The 22,598-nt window shown below is 41.0% G+C and overlaps 1 protein-coding gene across 3 annotated transcripts in view; it reads left to right on the top strand.

Annotated features, from left to right (window-relative positions):
- The window catches only part of LOC139465132 (FMRFamide peptide receptor frpr-18-like), a 145,568-nt gene that overhangs the window by 107,117 nt on the left and 15,853 nt on the right, over positions 1-22,598 (top strand). Inside the window, exon 1 of one of the 3 annotated variants that reach the window (XM_071246823.1) lies at positions 6,931-7,000. The exons of the other annotated variants lie outside the window; for them this stretch is intronic. The gene's annotated coding sequence lies outside the window, so the exon portion shown is untranslated. Of the gene's footprint in view, positions 1-6,930; positions 7,001-22,598 lie in introns of those variants that run through there. 3 annotated transcript variants of the gene reach the window in all.

Genomic DNA, 22,598 nt, shown 5'->3' with positions numbered 1-22,598 from the left:
GCCTGTTTTTATAATGTATTGTTATGTATCGTAATATCAATTTTATGATTCGATATTAGTTTTAAATATTTCTCTGTGATAAGTCTAGTTACTTTACTGCCCATCGTTGGCAGCCTTTTTTATACGTTTTCATAGTATTTATAGTCTTAAACCTTTGATAGTCACGATATGGCTGAAATATTGTCGACTTAAAACTTAACTCACTCACTCGTTTTCAAGGGAACATAGACAAAACATCTTCTTGGTTTGAATTGCACTGAAACGGGTCGTCTTACGATCATGCTTCTGATGGGGTTTTCATGAGGATAACCGGTGAGAAAAGTTCACTAACAACCTAATGCCGATCGCAAGACGAGAATTGATACGTCGGGTGATCCGATTTTGTGACTTATTTGACTGTGTGTAATCATCGTACCCCGATGGCATTGATCCTTGCTCATGATATTAACCACTTATTTTTCTCGTTCAGACAGGCGGCGTCATAAAGCTGGAACGTTGCAAATTTCTACTTTTAATAACAAACAAACATACATCAGCTCTTGAAACACCCGTTGTCTATTATAACGATGGTGTATCAAAATCAGGTACGAGAAACCTACAAGCAGGAATATCCAGTCTTGCTTGACAAAGGTATAATTAAGGATATAAACCGAAACGTCGCTTTTTACAGTATTAAAGAAGTTGTTATCCATAAATTGTGTCTACTTTGTCATCCGTCAACTTCAAAGTAACGCCTAACAAACAGCGACATGTTTAAAGCCTATAATATGAAGGTCATGTGTTTGAACAGTCAGATAATCTTCACGAACGATTTGGTATGTTCTCAAGTTACACGTAGTGAAATACCTACTCGTGATGAAGGTCATTATGTCTGCGCTGTCTAAGATGACGGTCGATTAATAACGTTGATTACATGAGTCGTTTATTGCTTGTTGCACGGCGTCCTGTGTCAGAAATTTAATTACTTGAATATATATATTGGATCAATACGAAATGTACGACTCTGGTTGAAATATTTTCATGTCAAAACAGTGGATTTAACAATCCATCATGTGTGAAACATAAGGAATGGAAATGACAATTAGCTCGAAAAAGACCCCCGAGCAGTTATGTGGCAGAATGTGAATAAACGTCGAAATAAAATATCATTGCAATTCATGAACATTGAAAAATACCTTACAACGGACACGGCAATAGTTGTAAGGTCCATAAAGGTGCTCGACAGCTTTAGCAGGTACTCAGTCAGGCACAAATGAAATACTTGTGACTCCCGTAATTGAGGTAACGAAAAATTACACGTGCTTACGAAATAATTCATCACAAACCTCTGTAAAATTAGCGAGGCGGCAGGAAACTTGGAAACCTGTATCAAGGAAGATGTATATATTTACCTCTCTCAGCAAAATGGGGAATGAATTCTTGCCGAATATCGGATTTGTTTTGTTTGAAAAACTTCTCTATTGATCTTCATGTAAACTTATTATGTTTGATGCTAATATCACAATTAGTGCGCCATTGAGTAATTAACGGAATATTTTTGCCCTTATAATCCTTCCAGGACCTTAACATGATTGAAATTGTGCATCTAATATATATCAGGAGCTATTTAGTTCAACCTTATCTGTTTTCACAATAAATACGGAATGAATATCTCATGTAGATAAATATGTATTGTCATCGCAATAAATATCCTCAGACGGAACCAACCCCGCAACAAAACATGTTTGCATGAACGATACAGTAATGATCCTAGCATAATATGATAGCCTATAATGATATTCTGATAGTGTATGTAATTGAAAACGATCTTTTTTTAAAATAATAATATGATATGCAAATTGGAGAAAAACTGTTTAATACACAACCTGTTTGATCAAGGAAATAAACTCAACAACAAAAGTTCCTGTGACACCAATACTTGAGTGTATTTTTCAAACAAGTAAAGTTTGGTTTTCAACATTGTAGTACATGTATGCAATCAAATCACAAAAACGCAACTGCTACAGAAAGGCAGGCATTCCATGCAAAAGTTGACTTTTATGCAAGCACCATGCATTTCACTAGTACCCAAGAATGGGTATAAAACATGTGTGTTAACGGGATTCGATATGCATTGTTTAGCATCGTGCGGACAACAACCGCTCAGAAAAACAACAAAATTATGCAATAATTCAACATTACGAAATGCCACGCTTGTCCGAAAATGAGCGTCTGCGAGCAGTTGGTATGCCTGAAGCAGGATCGAGTCAACGTGATGTTGCAAGACAATTAAACGTCCACAGAAACACCATTTGGTGTTTATGACAAACGTTGGCAACAGACGAATGCAGTCAGAGACCATCCTCGGAGTGGCAGGCCACGCGTAACCAATAATCGACAAGTCAACTGGATTCGAACAATACACCTACGAAATCGATTCCAGACAGCAACAGTGACTGCAAGAAGCATCCCTGGCCTTCGACGGATATCTTCACAAACTGTACGTCGCCGCCTCAGATGTGCAGTGATTGTCGCCAGAAGACCCGCCAGACGTCCCATTTTGACAGGAAACCACCGTCAAGCACGTCTACAGTGGTGCAGACAGCGTCTACGCTGGACGGCCATGCAGTGGGGACAAGTTCTATTCACTGGCGAGTCTCGTTTTCACCTCAGCCACAGCGATGGACGGATTCAAGTGTACCGACGTCGCGGTGAACGCTACGTCAATCGTTGTGTCAGGGAAGAAGATCGGTTCGGGGGCGGCAGCGTTATGGTTGGGGTTTGATTACAGCAAGACAGAGGACCCGTTTGATAGTGGTAGAGGGAAATCTCAATGGACAGCGCTACCGCGACGAGATCATCGGCCCTGTTGTTCTATCGTTTTTGCGTCGTCATGGCCCAGGCATTACCTTTCAACATGACAACGCCCGGCGACATATTGCTCGACTTGTTCAGGATTCTCTGCAACAAAACAACGTGAATGTTATCCCCTGGCAGGCTTGCTCCTCTGATCTCTCACCAATCGAGCACATGTGGAATGAGATGGATCGGCGCCTTCGACAACTACGCGTTCCACAGACCCAAGGAACTTCGAAACATGCTCCAGCAGATATGGACAGATATCCCACAGGAAGTTGTGCGACGCCTGGTCCATTCCATGAGACGAAGATGTGTTGCTTGGTATCGCAACCAGACGTGGTGGAGACACAAGCTATTGATTTTTAAATTGACATTTCGGCATGTTCATGTTTTTTTTAATGAAATCACGCATTTTCTGAAGTCAGTAGGGCAAATTAAACCATTTGAACACTTACAGGGGTTCTTTTATCTGTTGCAAACCGAAATTGTTTCAGCTTTAGTAAAAAAACCATAACTTTGCATTAAATCGTATTCAATGTCACAGGAACTTTTGTTGTTCAGTGTATATATACTTTGTTTGAAATGTATATGAAATATTGCAATGACTGAGCTGATGTTTTAAGCATTGCTCTTAAATCAAGTGTACAATATATCTTTTTCATATGGTCAAGCCATAATATTACCAGAATTAAACAATACTGAATATGAATTCGAAAGCAAAAGAAGCTCAACATTAATTATTATTTAGGCTCTAGAATTTTGTACTTCCATCATATTTATATCGTATTTCTTTTCTTATTAGAGAGATACGAATATATATTCCATCTAAAGCGTACACGTGTTTTGAATTGTGTACAAGAACAAGGATATTACTTGATTTTGTTGATGCCACATTTACGAGGATGGCTGAAAAGGTCTGAACAGATTTACTGCGCTGCTTGTTCAACATAATCCTCTCCGAGGCCCTCACACTTCTGCCAACGATGATGGGGTAGACTTCACCCTGGTAGTGTATAACGTCTTTCACAGCAGAAATGACGCCATCATCATTAACAGAACGCTTGCTAGACGGTTCTTTCTTCAAGCTTGGAATGTGGTAAATATAAAGAGTTCAAAGCCACAGCCATGCTTTGCAGCCATGGTGACAACAGATTTGTGCATAGGTACATTTATAGTGGTCGAGTAACACACCTTCAGAGAGTTTTCCACGGCATTTAAGAAGATTAGCATGATATTAGCGATACATTGTAGTCCACCAGTAGGAATTCCTTAGAAACCACCATCACCTTGCCAGCTGATGAAACAGAGTTTGCTCGGATGAGGTGACGTAAGATGTTTCCACTGCTTTGTCTGCTGTTTAGCCTCTGACTGATAATGGTACGTTCAAGATTCATCCATGGCTACAAACAACTAAACAAAATCAGATGATTCTGCTTCACAACGACGTAAATTCTCACGAGAGATGTTGCACCTGGTGCGTTAATGATCAAGAGTCAGAAGCCTTGGAACCCAGCGTGCTGAAATCGTTGCCTTTGCTCATTCTTCAACTCCTGTTCTCTGCTTATTATATTGGTTGTGCGAGGTGTGGGCCCTCGCGGATCAAACATAATAATATCATCTATTTTCCTGATCTTGAATCATCTTCGAGGCTAAATCTTCCCCTCGAACACCGCTGCCCACCTCTAAACAGAGGCAATCAGCGTCATCCCCTAAAGTTGACACCATGCACCGTAGGCTGCTCGAGTTAGCCCTTAGTGTTGGAAATTATTGTTGACCACACGATACCAAAATGTTCATTCTGAGGCCTGCAGAAATAGACTTCCTGGTTGTGTATTTGATGCAAATGCAGCCTGCAAGCATAGGAATAGATTCACATATATACTCTTCAAAAAAGGAAGCGCAAAGCAAGGTTTTTGTGAGGTAGGCAAACACATTTTTACGAGAGACCGTACAAGGTATAGTGGCAAAATGTTGTGGAGAAAACACTTGGTGATTGTAGTCATCTCAGTTATCGGTACACAGGAAAGATCCAGGGTGAAGGTCAGCTACCATCAATAACGAGATCTAATTCATCCCACATGTGCTCTATCGTATTCAAATCCGAGGATCTGGAGGACCAGGGGAGAACATTAACGAGGTTGTTGTGTAGACAGGATCTTGTGATCCATGCTGTATGCGGTCGGGCGTTGTCCTGCTGGAATACATCGTTGCCGTTGGCTGCAATTGGGAGGGCGTGTGGTAGGAGACTTTCGTTGATGTATCGTTGAGTCATAAGATTGCCCTGGATAAGGACCAAACCAGTCCTGCCATGATGAGAGAGAGCCACATCATAACGCTACCCCCACCAAACCTGTCCACTTCTTGTACGCAGTTTCCAGCATAACGTTCTCCCCGACGTCTGTAGACCCGTGCTCTTCCATCCCCTCAACGGAGGAGAAATCTTGATTCGTCGCTGAGCCAGACATCTCTCCATCGCAGTTGAGGCCATACCCTGTGTTGACGACACCAATGCAGTCGTTGTTGACGATGTTGTCGACTCATTATGACGCGTCGAACAGGACGGCTTGCTCGCAGACCTGCTCTTAAACGGTTTCGTACGGTCTGGTCGGAGATTCTGCGCAGTCCGGGTATTTGGGATGCGGTTGATGTGGCTGTGGTCGTTCTTTCAGTCGGATGTAGCGATCTTGGGCGGGGTGATTACCCTTGGTCGTCCCGACCTTGGCCGATCACGTCTTGACCCATGCTGTTGAATTCGATCCCATAGCCTTGTGATGGTGTTGGGCGCTACATTGAAAACCCTGGCCAAATTTGTTACTGACACTATAACACATTAAACTTCTTCATTTTGCACCTCATGGTCCGCTAACTTTGCTTTTATGGCCCAAAATATCCCTATTGCGTTTCTGGTTTTGAAGAGTATAGTTCAAGAAATAAGGTAATCGTATTTTCAAAATATATATAAATTTATTCGAACGGTATCTCCATTATAACACACTTGCAGATTAGCGAAACATTATTAAGGAGCTATATAACTTAAATATGTGTAGATTTTCCTGACGTTTAATTTCCCCAAACCGAGGCCCGGACTGTGTGGATTAAACTGTACAGCATTAATTGTATGTCACATGCGCTTGCAGTGTACAAGAAGATTTAAATCATGATTGTAATGCATCAGTTTGACTACTTGTGATTTGATCCATATGATTTATGTCCATCAGCATTAACCTCAAACTTATTGTTATAGCATTTGATATAATCTTTGCGAAGCATGTGTTGTACAGATAGATTTCATTACCTAGGACCATTCGTAATCGTAATTTCGTTTGTAATCGTGTATATGTTCATGTCGCAGACATCAATTTGGACAAACTTGTTTCTGGGAATGCCTGTAGTAAAATGAATCTAGTCTTAAGTCCAACAATAAACACCTCGGTAAACATTACGTTTAGCAATGTGGTATAGGAAACACTGTTTCCTCCGGAAGAAGCATATGGGCGTGATGCCTAATAGCTGTCACACGTGGGAGTGGTCTGACATGGCGACCCTCATCTTATTTCACAACCAACACTGATTGGTTTGGTATCATGATAATCTCTTAGGTCAGAGGTATATATAATCACATAAAACACTCCTACGACCGTGATATCATTGCCTGTATTGAAAATACAAAACACACTGTACTGGTTTAACGCTCTGTCATATTTTCATTTTCCATCCAATCTAGGAGCTATAATTCAATGCAGATTTGAAACGCATACCTTATCACATCAGATGTCAGTGTTAGATTACAATCTTATGCCACCAAGTAAATAGTGGAAACCACGATCACTCCACTCTGTAAGTGGGCTTGGGAAGCGATGAGGTAGTTACACTTCTCCCGTGGATCGTCGCTCGTAAAACAAGCTGGTGTATTGATCTGAGAAGTTGTGAATGATACCAAGTGACGACACAGGAGCAATACACTTACAGGAGCCAGCGAGTGGCTGCCAGTCGGGTATGTTAATGTGGCTAGCGTAAAGAGGCGTCTTGGCATCGTGTGTCTACTTTACGTAGGTTGTGGCACGAACTGTATCACTCACTCTGCTTCATCGATGACAACACTGTAGGGAAGCGACGACAGCGGAGTCATACGCACCATTGTCACACTTCCTTCACGGCTGACGTGAGTTTCAAAGTTTACTACTTTTACATTTGAACATGGCAAATATATTTAGGTCACTGGGCTTAATTGGTCTTAATTTTACCATATAATTCGTGGTTTTATTGTAATTAAAAATTACACGTTCATGTATATATTTTCATTTGGCTGTTCCATGTGTGCAATGCGATATCATAATTCAGTAGTAAATATAATATAAGAAGGTATAGCATATAAGATGTATTTTTGTGCAAACAGCGTTGTTGATAGCAATATTGTATAAAAATATGTATTCTCAAAAATGTTCCTGAAGTCAGCTGTATGTCATTGTTCATTATCTGATAACAGTATTTTGGATAGGTGAGTAGAGTTCAGTACTTATACAATCATAGTGACTTGACCGGCTACTGTCGCTGGTAACATGTAGCTATCATGGGCAGATCCCCTGGTATGCATTATTAATTAACTCTTATGGGTTTGCCGTGACAGGCACTAGTGTCACAGAAAATGACCTGTTTATTACTGTACTGATGCTTTACTTAGAGTAAACATAAAGCACGTAAATGACGATTCATATCCGCCATCAAGACGCCAAAAGTTCTGGAGTTCGTTGCCTTTTGAGATTATTGTCGGTTTAATGCAGTTGTAATATCATTATTGTAACAGCGATCGAATGTACCGTTGGTTAACTTTTGTGTGAAATGCTATTTACGTCTTTTCTTTAAAAACAAAATCCAATAGCAGTAAGAAGGCTCCATTTCAAACATCTATGTATTTACATTAACTCAGGTGTTGAGAGGATTCACAAATCGGAATGCCTGCTCCAAAACAGAGTAGCGTAACTCGGTTCGATTCCACACCTAGGGAGAATGTCTGAATCCGAAACTGGAGGTATGCAGGGATATTGATACTGCTTTGTAGAATATGGCGAAAATACCCCATCCTCTCACTAACTCTCCGAAATAGGAGTTAACCATGTTTATTTTTCACTCTACCTTCGTCATACATGTTTATACACAGTTATTTTCTGTTATTTCACATGACATTTAATATACACTATCAACTTCAGAGAAATCAGCTCCTATTTATGCGACAGTAATCTTGCCACGGTATTTACAACAATAAGTGTCAGTATGATTTTGTTCGACTCTTTGGGCTTTTTCGTGACCAATAACTTTGACAGCTAAGCTTACACAAAGCGCGTGTTTCAAAAGTCCTCGGTTTCGGGATCGAGTGAAGATTGATCAAGCTTTTAGCCTGTTTTCAGCAATAAAACGGTAGGGGACACGAAGGGTTGCTTTACACATTGCCCCCATATTGGGATCGAAGAAATGTATTCGGTAATTAGAAACATGCTTTCTTGTATAGGCATTAGAACTGTAATGCCTTAATAGGGCTTGTACAATGTAATGTGAAATAACAGAACAATTGCAGCCAACCAAAGACAAATATTTGTCTCATATACAATGTACGTATATTTGCTGGTTTTGATATTCTTAATGTTTTCATATTAACTTCAAAAATGTTATCATCAGGTCGTGCCTGACGTCACAGAAGGAAATAATTACTTACAAATCATAATCGCGATCACTTTCAAAATGTTAGCAACGACGTCGTAAAATACAATGGGTAGTTATTCGCTGCCACACCGACGCCTATATGTGTAATACCCTATTCAATGTCGAGAAACTTGCAAGTTTTTTGAAGTGATAGTCCAAATTAAGACTCAGATGACGCCTTGATTGAGCAACTTCTATGGCCTTCGTGCCTTATACGATCATATACATATTTTTTTATTATCACATTGGAGAATAACTGGATCGCATTGGTAACTTACAGTCTAACCCTCCCAACACATCTGAGTCACGCAATCGCCTAATGGCGAAAGATAACAATGCATGAGAAGAGAGCACTTCTTTAATAATCGCGATGCTGATTAAAGAACAAATTGGCTACACAGTTATGGTTCTGAAACCAATGGACGATGTCTTTACAATTTGTCCCATCTTAACCAGCTCAAGTATGCATATTTTATCATCTCTTCATACATCTGTACTAGTCCCTCATGATCATGGCTTTGTTGACCAACAGCTCACATAGAAAGACCATGGCATCATTCGCAAGTCTGTCATAGAAATGGACTCGTTTGTATTTTAAAAAAAAGTCATTGTTGACGTGCTTTATAATACGTCAGCATTAATATTGTCATAATTTATTATAATATGTTTTCTTCAAATAATGAAGTGAGATTTTGAAAGACAGAAATAGGTGTAAAAAAGTTAAGAACTGAGCCCTATCTTAAATCACATTCCTCATGATGGAGTTACCGTGTACTCCAGTGGTCTGATCGATAAAATATTAAGCGATATTGAGCAAACCATGGATAAAATTGCCTAGTTAGATTGACACAAATCCCCACGGACCTTCTTTGCGGTCATTGAACAGTGTCATCTGTTTCGATACCTAAATCATATAAACGAATTCTTGACAATTCCGTTTCACACGTATAATGCATGAAACCTAACACGCAACGTGACAAACGTGTCTATCTCTAAGGACATCGATCAGCTTCTTGGCATTAAGAGCATATTTCTTTTCACTTTCTTGCCTATGCACAAATGACCGGTAAAAAATAATGTAATTAAGATGGTATTCTTTTCTGAGAGTGAGAGTATTGGATCGATGGCAAAATAATGCCTGATCAATTTACGCTGTTTTTAAAACGTGTACTAAAAGTGTAACTGATTCAATACACCGAATCAATCCTAATGTGTGCCGATGTGGCGCTTGTGCTTCAATTGTCATATGATAATGTTACATTAAATATGGCTCTGTTCAAATCTCCAGAACTACCTTGTTGACTCGAACCATGCACACACTATGTCTCCCATATTTCGATCAAACTTGTCATACACTTTCATGTGACTGATGGTAAGAATGATTTGAGACTCAAGCTATTCGTTAGACTGTTGGTGAGAGTGATTGCTAAATCGATCGTGATACTGATCGGACGCAGATGAAAGCGACAAAGCGACAAAACTGATTTTAATACTGATCATAAAACTATCGTACGTAAGATCAATGTTGTTGGTATGTCCTGTAGTATGATTTATCTTGAGAACGATCGCTAAGCAGAGCCATTGGACTTTCTTGTCCATGAAAGTCAACGCTTCACCATCTGAATGATCTAGCGTTATTCGTTATAACAAATGTGGCTTTGCAGTGTTTGTTTGTTTGTTGTTTTACGCCACACTCGGCAATATTCCAGCAATATACCGCGGTCTGTAAATATTCGAGTCTGGACCCTATAATTCAGTGATTGACATCATGAGAATCGATCTACGCAATTGGGATACGATGACATGCACCAACCAAGCCACCACCCGCCTGATCACCCGATCCCGTTAGTCGGTTGACTTGACCCTTGTGTCACTAACATGTTTGGCAGGTGGGTTTCGCAGACACAAACAAAATAATTTATGGGTACTTAGTCTGCTACGGAGACGTACATCTTGTAAATACGATAGCCTTATCTGGATTTCTCAGTACTACATCCAAGGTTATGCCGTGTGTATGGAGGATTTACACTGACATTCCATTAGAAAAGTCGTTCTTCAAATCACATCAAACACATGCTCAGGTTTAATGTTTTTCATTCAATGTGCCTGATATATACTCATCTCTGCCAAGTGAAGGAAAAACGTTTTGAAGCCAGTTACGTCTTCCTCTAATTTAACGTCTGTAACATCAGAATCCGTTTGATGTGCTCTTAACATCCTGTGATGAGAGCGCCTCAGCTCCACAGAAGCTCTTAGTTGTTCACGCGCATGATCCAGGGATGGTCCCCGGCTCCAGGTGTGTGTGTGTGTGTGTGTGTGTGTGTGTGTGTGTGTGTGTGTGTGTGTGTGTGTGTGTGTGTGTGTGTGTGTGATACTAGTGATTAGTAACTAATACGTTGACAAAGGCGAGAACTCACTGCTCAAAGTTAGATACATCTTTGATTGAATACCTATTATCTCCACATTTTGTTTCTATTGATTTGTGGAGTATACAGGTTATGGCTCTGTCGTGTTACAGACAATGTGGAGTAGGATGTAATATTTCATTAGTTCTTGACAAGTGTCATTTTGGCCTTTTGAATCTTTGACTTTTACAAGATTTGCGGATGCTCTTGACGATAAGTAAACGTTGTCTCCTAGCAACATTTTGTTCCCTATGAGCACTAGGATAACGCCTGAAACCTGAGAGTGACCAACTAAACTGATTTTAATGCAGTTGTAAAGACAATAATTTCGACATATGGTGCATCTCTGGTACATTGCTTGATGTCGTTGTGGGGCCAAGAGACGTGAATCTTTTAGCCAGGCCTGGATTTCCTGGTCGAGGGTTTGATGCCTGAGTCGCTCCGATTAGGATCCCTGATCTGTTAGAATATTAGCTCTTCTATGACATGTGGCACTTTAGGAATAAATTCCCCAAATTTAACAAGCCGTGATATTATTAAAATTGTTGTTCAATCCCTATTTAATAACCTTTTGAAGTCGTAGCTCCAGATTAAAAATATTGAAACTGATATCGCGATGAGTGAATGAGTTGGGGGTCAACGCCAATTCAAATAGTAACCTAAATTCATCACGGCTTGTCAACTTCTTGTGAGAGAAAAGCCTTTTCTGACAATGTGAAGACTCCCTAAACTTTTCGGAGAATGTGAAGACTCCCCAAAACTGCATTGCCTTGATTGTCAGAAGGGCTGTAATTCCTGGTCTCATACCCGGGTGCCCTCCCAATGTCAGTCAACATATTGGTAGGTGCCAAACCTAAGGCACGGGAACAATGGGGAGTCGGACAACTTGGTACTAGGGATGCAAGCGTGACATTTTGAAAGTGAGGTCCGCATATTTGCCATGTTTGTCCTCAATCTTGTCAATCACATTAGTGCCAAAAGGGACAGAAAATTCAATGATATAAATGATTTAACGCCCTGTACATATTTCGGGTCGTACCATGGATGGATCTTTGTGTCAAAACCACAAGCATGGCGAAGACGGTAATAAAATGATCGAGCTACACCATCATGTCGTTTAAGATACTGTATTTGTGCCACAGCTGGGCATCCACTGACAATGTGTCTCATTACATTCATTAGATAATCTACATTTCATATTTACATTTTGATGCAAAATCATACAATGACGGTTTCGAGTGGGAAATGACTGGTCCTGAGCAGGTCATTTTTCAGGCCACACGACTTCATCCAAGCGAAGGACTCTGCAGGATTGCTGATCTTCTCAACGCACTGCACATAAACTCGATGCAGTGGTCGTTCAGAAAGCCTCTCCCTGAAAAACTGAGTCTGAGCCGACTTGACATGGCACTTCGCTTGGTTTGGACACTCATTTCTGTACCGACCAGCAGTACAGAACCATCAACAAAATCAACACCGACATTGAGATTATGTCCTAACTTCGGGATGCCTTGCTTTCATCATGAGTCTTGACATGCTTCACAAGAGGACATTTGTACTGTTTTCCTTGATATGGGCATTCCGGAGTTTGACCCTAATCTGCATCCCTAAATACGTATAGGCCCGACCTTCCACGAGATAGTCAATAACACCCCCTCCAAGTAAACTGACTGATCCTTCCTCTTCTACCTTGCCACGGTTCAGATGAAGAATGTTGCATATGTCGAGTCCAGAGGACATGCCGATATCATTAGAAAATTAGAATCTGTTTTTTTTAGTGTGGATCCTCCATTGGCAATAAGTTCAAAGTCATCCATGTATTATTATAAATAAAATGCAACAAAGAGGGTGTTGGTAATCCTAGCACCTTTAGGCTGGTTAGGCTTATCATCAGCTTAAGGGCCCTTGCCCACTCTACACGGCAGCGAATGAGACTTCCCAGGAAGCGCTGCCTGGTCAAACCCACCCAGAACTTGGTGGCCTGGATACTGCTGAGGCTGTATACGGGCCAATTAAATGGATTTATCATTTTCCATGACGCCATCTACATATTCAGGGTTGTACCACGGATGGATCTCTGTGTCAAAACCACAAGCATGGAGAAGACGTTAATAAAATGATCGAGCTACACCATCATGTCGCTTAAGATACTGTGTTTGTGCCAAAACTGGGCATCCACTGACAATGTGTTGGACAGTCTCATTAAATTCATTGCATAATCTACATTTCGAAACACCCTGTAAATATTTAGTACTGTGTGTTCAAACAAGAAATTGGGCGGAAGTTTTTAGGGTCAGTCAGATTATTATTATTATTATTATTATTATTATTATTATTATTATTATTATTATTATTTATTTTTACAACAGTAAACTACGTTTATAGCGAATTACGGTTATAGCGAACTAAAATTACTGGTCACTTTGAGTTCGTTATAACCGTAGTTTACAGTATTATTATTATAATAGTTGTAACATCTTTTTTAACGGTAAACTGAACCCGCAAAATGACAGACAACTTATCAGACAACTGGCCAGGTTATGCGAGCAGAGCTGTCAACACCGTGTTATACTGCCTTGTTTTGCTCATATGTGCAGACTTCAGGACTACTGTGCAGCACATGTATCACCATTGAAAGTACCTGTCACTGAAATGCGATTCCGTTGTGCAGGAAAAAGAGAATATATTTAGTTTCACATTAAAAAACCTCAAGGAAACATGTTTTATTGAACTATTTAGAAGAGAGTCGTTGAATAGTTAACTGTGGATTGCGTGAATGTACATCATGTGTATCCACTCTCTGTAAGTTAATGAAAACAATATCTGTAGCCGTAACCCAATTTTGACAGTGGGTGGGTGGATGGGTGAGTCAGTGCTTTGCCTTTTTTGCCACTTTAAGCAATATTTCTGCAAAGTTTTGAAGGGGATACCAGAAATGGACTTTACACAGTGTATCCATGTCAGGAATCCAATCCAGGGCCTAAGCCCTCAATTTTGATGTGATAAAGAAAAGACTTGACACCTTCTATCTCCCAAGGCTTACCTTCTATGCTACTTCATGGGATATATCCAAATTATTACAAATGTGAAAGAATGCCGAAAAATGATTCAGTGTTGCAGTTTACACTAGCTATTTCCATCAGTAGCCCTTATTCAGACTGTTGGCTGGCAACTACGGAGCCATAGCAACGTGACAAATATATGGTTTAATTAGAAATCAATATTTGTTTGGCGATGGACTTAATATTAGATACATCTTTGTTCTGTCCTCACATATTTAGTATGTTTTATGTTTTCAATATGTCTGCAAACGCTTGTTCAATATTTTCTTAGATGATAGTTATACCACACATCGTACGCCGTGGACATATCTTACGAGCATGTGCATGCTTACAGTACTAGATGTAAATCTGCTTGTAATCTATAAACTGCTTCAAATGGTAACTTTCGTATGAATTGAAACAGACATATCATTATCAAGAGCGCCGTATTCCAAGTGTTGATGTGTCATTGTGATACCGCCAGCCTCGTTTGAACACATGACTGAAGGCAATATTGTGAGTTTGCACGTTGATCAGATGGACGCCTGGGTCTAGACAGTCTTTTTCCAAGTATAGATTACATGAAAGCATCTAATATCAGGGAGACGCAACCTGGGGCTGTTTCTTTTAACCATTTAAGCCATAACTTTAAATCTGAAAGCGCAGTGGATTCATAGTGATATCAAGGGGTTAACATTGAATAACCTCGTTAGGCGCTATGTTTTACACTTACTGCGTTGACTAATCATATCAGTTGATGAAAATAACATGTTCAGCATAGAAGCAATGCATGCAGCGGCTCGGATTGATGAAGGCTTTATTACTCACTGGAAAGTGTGAAGGTCAGTTGTACTATATATAGCGGCATTGTTTGTGACACTCAGCCAAAAGCTGATTATCAGAAAATGAGTTATAAGCGACAAACAGTACAGGGTGTCGAGTGAACACTGAACGTAAAACTATGTATAGCAGTACAGAATGAAGGTTCAAAATTGAAGATTGAGGGAGAAAAATATAAGAAATGCAGAAAATAATAGATATGGATGAAACGCGAAGAGTCGATTCTTCGGGTGCTTGGTTTGAAGCGATATCCTGTTTCATATGTAAGGATGACTTCGGACAATAATATCCGACGTCCTTCTCTCGAAGCAATCGTAAGATAGGATTTTTCACATCAATCCCGGTTTGGATTAATGCTATCGCATTGCTGTATCGAGATGTTGAATCATTTGAGGAACCGAAAGACAATGCGTTTTACAGCTCAGTAGGCAAACGAAAATATTTTTCTTGTACCACAACACATGAGTTAATGTTTTACCTTACTTGAGGATATAAGTTGTCTTTCAGAAAAGTAACTGTATATTGAAATGTATCTGGTTTGGAAAATACCTTGACTGACAAACAAAGAGGAAAAAAACCAAACCCAAGCACCCCTGTCTTGCTCCTTTCTGCTCCATGTAAGGGGGCACGGGTGGCCCAGCCGTCTATGGCGCCGCGATTCGCTGTGCAGAGTTGCGTCCCTTGGACACGTCATAATCCTATGATTGTGGGTTCGAATCCTGGTTCGCCCCGATTATGTTTCTAGGTTTGTCAGCACCATACCCGTGCTCGTGGGTTTCATCGAAGTGGTAAACGTCTGAGACCTGCATCACTTCAGGCTATCCTCCCACATTAAGCTGGCACGCCGCGATATAACTGGAATACTGTTAAAAGCGGCGTTAAACCCAACTCACTCACTCACTCTGCTCCATGTAAATAATGCCATTGGAAACGCAGTAGATGACACAAGATCTGTAAGACACTCTGTAAATATTTTGTATTGTGTATTCAGACAAGTAATAGGGCGTAATTATTATTATTACAGTAAACTACGTTTATAACGAACTACGGTTATAGCGAACTAAAATTAGTGTGCATCATGATCATGCTGTCTCTTACACTGACGACCCTGTGGTCTAGTGGTAGAGTGTCCGCGCGGAGAGGGGAATGTCCTGGGTTCGATCCCTGTCTACGTCATACTAGAAGCCGTTAAAAGATGGTACTTGTGGTTACCCTGCCTGGCGCTTGGCATTAAGGGGTTACAATAAGGGGTATTCATGTTAAACAGCAGCATGGTATCTCAGTGGGCTAACACTACAAAATCGGCATTAGTCTGGACTAGTACAAGCAGCCACACACACACACACACACACACACACACACACACACACACACACACACACACACACACACACACACACACACACACACACACACACACATACACACACACGTGCACGCACGTGGACATATACGTGCAATTATCATGAACGCGACGTTAAACCCCATTACACATCACCTCTGTTATACTATATGTTGATGTTCATACCACAGCTTTAAACACAAATGACCCTCACGTGCATACATGTATGTCATAAAACGCCAAGTAAATTGTATTTGTAGATGAAACATTTGCTTAAGATAAGTGTACACAATAAAGTTCTAAACGAAGATACAGTACTTATGTCTAAGGTCGGCATGTGGTCTCCGCGTGTACGGGGCACGGGTAGTCCTGTGGATAAGGGTATGTAAAGACATACGTCTGCACTTAGATCAGATTATAAAATGTATCCTTTACCTGTTAAATGGAAGGACCGACCCATGAATATGTTACAGTAATATATTCAGATTATCAAATTTATTTTCATTTTTATATCTTTTATATCTTACATTCGTATGTGTCCACCAGACATACACACAACTTAAGACGTAAAAGCCTGGCCTCACGATGCCGCATGTCCTCGTTATAAATAACATCTGTCATCAATGCATCATCTGAGAACACAGCTGTCTTACATCCTCAGGGACCTGGCACACGATCGCTATCGGGGTCCTTAATTATAATCAGTGTGACAACTGGCTTGAGACTATAGATCGCCCTAGAGCTAATAGATGCCTGAACAATGACCCTGGCATTTATGTCAAGGAAATCTGATGCCATAACGTACATCCTACTTACTCAGGGGAACATATCAGATGTATTTCTTGCACTTTTTGGGGTCAAGGATGGCCCAATCTTTTAAAGCGCAGCAATTTGCTGTACCAATATGCATCCCTTAGGCAGGCACGAAACCGGTGATGGTAGGTTCGAAGCACCCAAATAGATTTTAGGTTTTTCAGTACCATACCCGTGCTCATGAGATTTACCAAGGTCGTTAACATCTAAAAATACCTGCATTATGGTGGGCTTTGCTCACACTGACCGCCTCTGTGGTCTAGTGGTAGAGTGTCCGCCCGGAGACCGGAAGGTTCGGGGTTCGATCCTCGGCCGCGTCATACCAAAAGACGTTAAAAGATGATACTTGTTGTTACCCTGATTATTCGGCTCGGGGTCAGTATACTGTGTCTGAGTGGGGTATTCATGTAAAACTGCGGCATGGTATCTCAGTGAGCTAGCACTATAAATCGGCATCAGTCCGGATGCACACACACACGTGCATGCACGTCACTATATAAGTGCAATAATCTTGGATGCGACGTTAAACCCAATTTCACCTCCCCTCACCTTTACTCACACACGCCGTGACGAAACTAAATTAGCGGTCGTTAACGTTGAACCAAGCCACTCTCTCACGTTTGTTTGTGTCGACAACAAATGAATGATTGTTTTTGAGTGAGGAAACTATACATTTACCCTGTCAATAGCACTATTCTAGAATTATAACTTGCTCGATCCTAAGGGATTTGCTTCAGAAGATAGATCAATTTGGAGAATCGATACCGGTTCTTTGGTTTCAATGACTTGCATCAGCTTTGAACTCTTGCCGCCCAATTTATGTTGGTTATTAATAAACGTATTTACATCACACTTTGTGTCAGTTTGCGACACAGTAAATCTAGCTATCTGAAAGATCAGTCACCAATTTGTAAAGTAACATATATATCCAGATTATCAAATTTATCATCCTTCTTCTTAAACCAATTCCACGAAGCGATTTTATGTTAAAGGATGAGAGCACGATAGTCGTAGGCATGTTCATATGACGTCACTTGCTTATCACGTCACATTTAACTTTTCGCAGATTGAGAGTCTGCTTGCTGACATAATCCAAAAAGGGTTTAATTGTCAAGTATTTTACAACCTATGTCCATTCAGCTTGTGAAGTCTTATACACCCCTACAATGGGTCTAAATGGGTCAGACCGCCTCCGTGGTCTTGTGAGCGTCCGCCCGGAGAGCGGAAGGTCCAGGGTTCGATCCCGGGCCGCGTCATACTAAAAGACGTTAAAAGATTGTCCTTGTTGTTACCCTGTCTGGCGCTCGGCATTAAGGGGCTAAAACAAGGACTGGTCGGCTCGGAGTCAGTATACTGTGTCTGAGTGGGGTATTCATGTTAAACTGCGGCATGGTATCTCAGTGAGCTAGCACTATAAATCGGCATCAGTCCGGACTAGTACAAGCAGCCACACACACACATACACGTGCATGCACGTCGCTATATAAGTGCAATAATCTTGGACGCGACGTTAAACCCAATTTCACCTCACCTCACCTCTAAATGGGTCAACCATGTTAAACTGTGGCAGGTTATCTCAGTGGGCTAGCAGTATGAAACTGACGTAACTCCAGACGTGTACAAGCAGCCACTTGGGGCCAGTCGTCTAAGGCACCGCGATTCGCTGTGCAGAGTTCCGTCCTTTGGGCACGCCAGAAACCAATGATTGTGGTTCGAATCCCGGTTCGCTCCGATTATGTTTCTAGGTTTGTCAGCACCATACCCGTGCTCGTGGGTTTCATCGAAGTGGTAAACGTCTGAGACCTGCATCACTTCAGGCTTTCCTCCCACATTAAGCTGGCACGCCGCGATATAACTGCCCGTGCTCGTGGGTTTCACCGAAGTGGTATCACTTCGGGATTTCCTGACACGCCGTGATATAACTGGGATACTGTTAAAAGCGGCGTTAAACCAAACTCACTCACTTACAAGCAGCCACTCACACGCCCAAACACGGTATATACGCGCAATAATATTGAACAAGACCTTAAACGCCATTTCACCTCACCTCACCCTTGACATGTGATCTCACTTCCGTGAAGTAAATTTCAGTAAATTCCAAATAAGGCCCATTTAGATGAGACAGTTCAGTTCAGCCGACGAAGAATGTAAACGTGCCAGGTGTTGATGGCACGATGTTATTTGGACAGTTTCCCAAAATAGCTCACCTAATGAGCAGGCGGGAGGTTAATTCGGATCAGGAAGCGTCAATTACATGATACGTTGGAACGGTTCATTCTCACTACGCTGACTTTCAGAAACATATTGCTTGCATTGCGCCGAGCCTCTGTAATTCTTTGGTGTGCTGTACATGGTTCGGCAACACAGGGCGTTCTTACAGTCTTGCGTTACACCGAACCTCTGTATTCTATGATGTGCTGTACATGGTATTGCAACACAGGGTGTTCTTACAGTCTTGCATTACACCGAGCCTCGGTATTTCTTTGGTGTGCTGTACATGGTATTGCAACACAGGGCGTTCTTACAGTCTTGCGTTACACCGAACCTCTGTATTCTATGATGTGCTGTACAATGTATTGCAACACAGGGTGTTCTTACAGTCTTGCGTTACACCGAACCTCTGTATTCTATGATGTGCTGTACATGGTATTGCAACACAGGGTGTTCTTACAGTCTTGCATTACACCGAGCCTCGGTATTTCTTTGGTGTGCTGTACATGGTATTGCAACACAGGGTGTTCTTACAGTCTTGCATTACACCGAACCTCTGTATTCTATGATGTGCTGTACAATGTATTGCAACACAGGGTGTTCTTACAGTCTTGCGTTACACCGAACCTCTGTATTCTATGATGTGCTGTACATGGTATTGCAACACAGGGTGTTCTTACAGTCTTGCATTACACCGAGCCTCGGTATTTCTTTGGTGTGCTGTACATGGTATTGCAACACAGGGTGTTCTTACAGTCTTGCATTACACCGAACCTCTGTATTCTATGATGTGCTGTACAATGTATTGCAACACAGGGTGTTCTTACAGTCTTGCGTTACACCGAAACTCTGTATTCTATGATGTGCTGTACATGGTATTGCAACACAGGCTGCTCTTACAGTCTTGCGTTACACCGAACCTCTGTATTCTATGATGTGCTGTACAATGTATTGCAACACAGGGTGTTCTTACAGTCTTGCGTTACACCGAACCTCTGTATTCTATGATGTGCTGTACATGGTATTGCAACACAGGGTGTTCTTACAGTCTTGCGTTACACCGAACCTCTGTATTCTATGATGTGCTGTACAATGTATTGCAACACAGGGTGCTCTTACAGTCTTGCGTTACACCGAACCTCTGTATTCTATGATGTGCTGTACATGGTATTGCAACACAGGGTGTTCTTACAGTCTTGCATTACGCCGAAGACAAAGTTGTTATCTGTACATTATTATTTAACATCAACTGTGTACTTCGTCAACAAAACAAATGCGAATATAGACAGGAATACATAGTATTAGATTTAAAGTTTACTTTTTCTATTATTATGCAACAAACGGGATGGGTACAGTGGCTGATGTTGATGTCTCTATCTTCAACTGCATATTCAAGTTCATTCAGTATGAGTTTCAGATCTTCATACCTCTTCCTTGACGGCCGATTCTGTCATGCATGACTCAGTCTGTTTCAGGCGATTTCTGCTTGTAGACGTTGGGTGTGACTGCTAAAATCTTCTTAACTGTGCCACACCTCAGAGTAGGTTTTGATGCCGGGAGCAAAATAAAATTAACTAAAAGAACAAGGGAATCTGCGTTTTACAACCAAACGATATGACACATGAACATAATATCTACTTTTGAGAAACGTTTATTTCTAAATTAAGGTAACGTGGGTGACTTAATGTTATTATCGTCAATGAAATAGGACAATCTACCATGAAGTACTTCTATAATAGGTCTAGTATACTCATAAAATGTTTCCCAAAGCAACTCAGTATTGTAATGGGCCTGTAGGAGTTAGTATCTTGTGAACACCGGGTTTGATTTTCTGGAACTTTTGATGGATGTAGTGAAAATCTTATTGGACAGTGCACACCTGAAGACAATAAGCAATAGCTTTTATTTTATAACCCGATTTCAAATTCTTTAGATAAAGGAAGACACGTTGTCGATGAGATTGCATACTTGATAACACTCTTGTCTGGACAAGTAGCCTTCCCTATCATTTTACCTGGCTCGACCAAAACAGCAGAAGTGCACAGACAGGGGGAACGCTATCAGCTGGCTTGAGGAATCAGGTACTTCGAACAAAGACAACGCTTTTGAAATTCCCTCAATGGGATGGACATATTTAGCATGTTTTGTAGCATGTTATGGTATTCCTCAAGTACTAATGCCATGTTAAACAGAAAATATGAATGTATCATCGAATAAAATCAGTTTAGTGTTCTTGGAAACTTACATCATCACTGTTATCAAGTGGATTCACGCATTCAGGGTATTGTATTCGTTTCTTTATCCGATGCTCATTGAGATTAAAGTGCTACTCATTTGGACAATTGTCAGTAGCATTGATATTATCATCATGTATGTTTATTGGGGGTGTATTCACATAATGCTGGTGTTTTCTTGGTGTGTTTAGGACTGGAGTTAATAGTTTTGCAGTATTCGTATTTATGCCATTATGTCAAGTTAAATATTCTCGGTTTTACTTAAACATTATCGGGACTAGGTATATCAAAGCAGCATTACTAATCTCAGAGGCATGATCATTTATTGCAATATGCTGCTCTTGTAGTGTGTCATTTGCAATAGCATTGCCAACATAGTTCCCACGTGGAGAGTCACCAGCCGCCACACTAGTGTTAAGAGCTGTCTCAGTGACAACACTTTAGGTATGCTTCAACAGACTGTTGAGGGTTTTCTCACTTATCACAGAATATGAAATCTTACAGTGTTCAAAATTACATCGCCTCACCGGAATGCCATGCAGGAAGGAAATAGCTATGGGGGCGTCTCCGTGGTCTGATGGACAGAGCGTCTGTCCGGAGAGCAGAATGTCGATGGTTCTTACCAAGATACGTAAAATATACTATTTGTTGTTTTCCTGCTTTGCGTTCCTCAGGGCTGGTCGGCTCGGAGTCAGTATGCTGAGTGTGATTGGGGTATCTATGTTAACCCGCGGCATTGTATGTCGCGCGTGCAATCACCTACCATATACAAGCAATATTCTTGAACGCAAAGTTACGAGGGGTGTTCATTAAAGATGAACCCCACATAGCTATGGCTGTACACGTGACTATCAGGATCTTTACACTGGCTGGGTGTGTTTGCGCACGTTTGGTGATGGGCCCGTGACATAGTGAGTTTGTCTTTTGTCCACCAACGTATTCCTACGCGTGCCTCGAATGGGGTTGTGCTGATGAACTCTGCTGGGGAGCCGACACGGGGTTGGTATAACAAGCTTCTGCGGTACACTGTCAATACAGAGTCAAGAGATATGCGCCAGAATTTCCCTCCTGTATTTAGCCACTTCCTCCTGGAACTGCTCCTTCATACTATTTATGTATGTTCATTCATATGTGGGATCGGTCAGCATTGTTTAGCTCCGCTAATAGTTTTATGAAA

This window comes from Haliotis cracherodii, unplaced genomic scaffold (genome assembly GCF_022045235.1).
Source record: "Haliotis cracherodii isolate W230 unplaced genomic scaffold, xgHalCrac1.p SCAF_1, whole genome shotgun sequence".
In the NCBI taxonomy this organism is placed as follows: Eukaryota; Metazoa; Mollusca; class Gastropoda; order Lepetellida; family Haliotidae; genus Haliotis; species Haliotis cracherodii.
The sequence above is the reverse complement of the archived record's forward strand: the minus strand, read 5'-3'. Positions and strand labels throughout refer to the sequence as shown.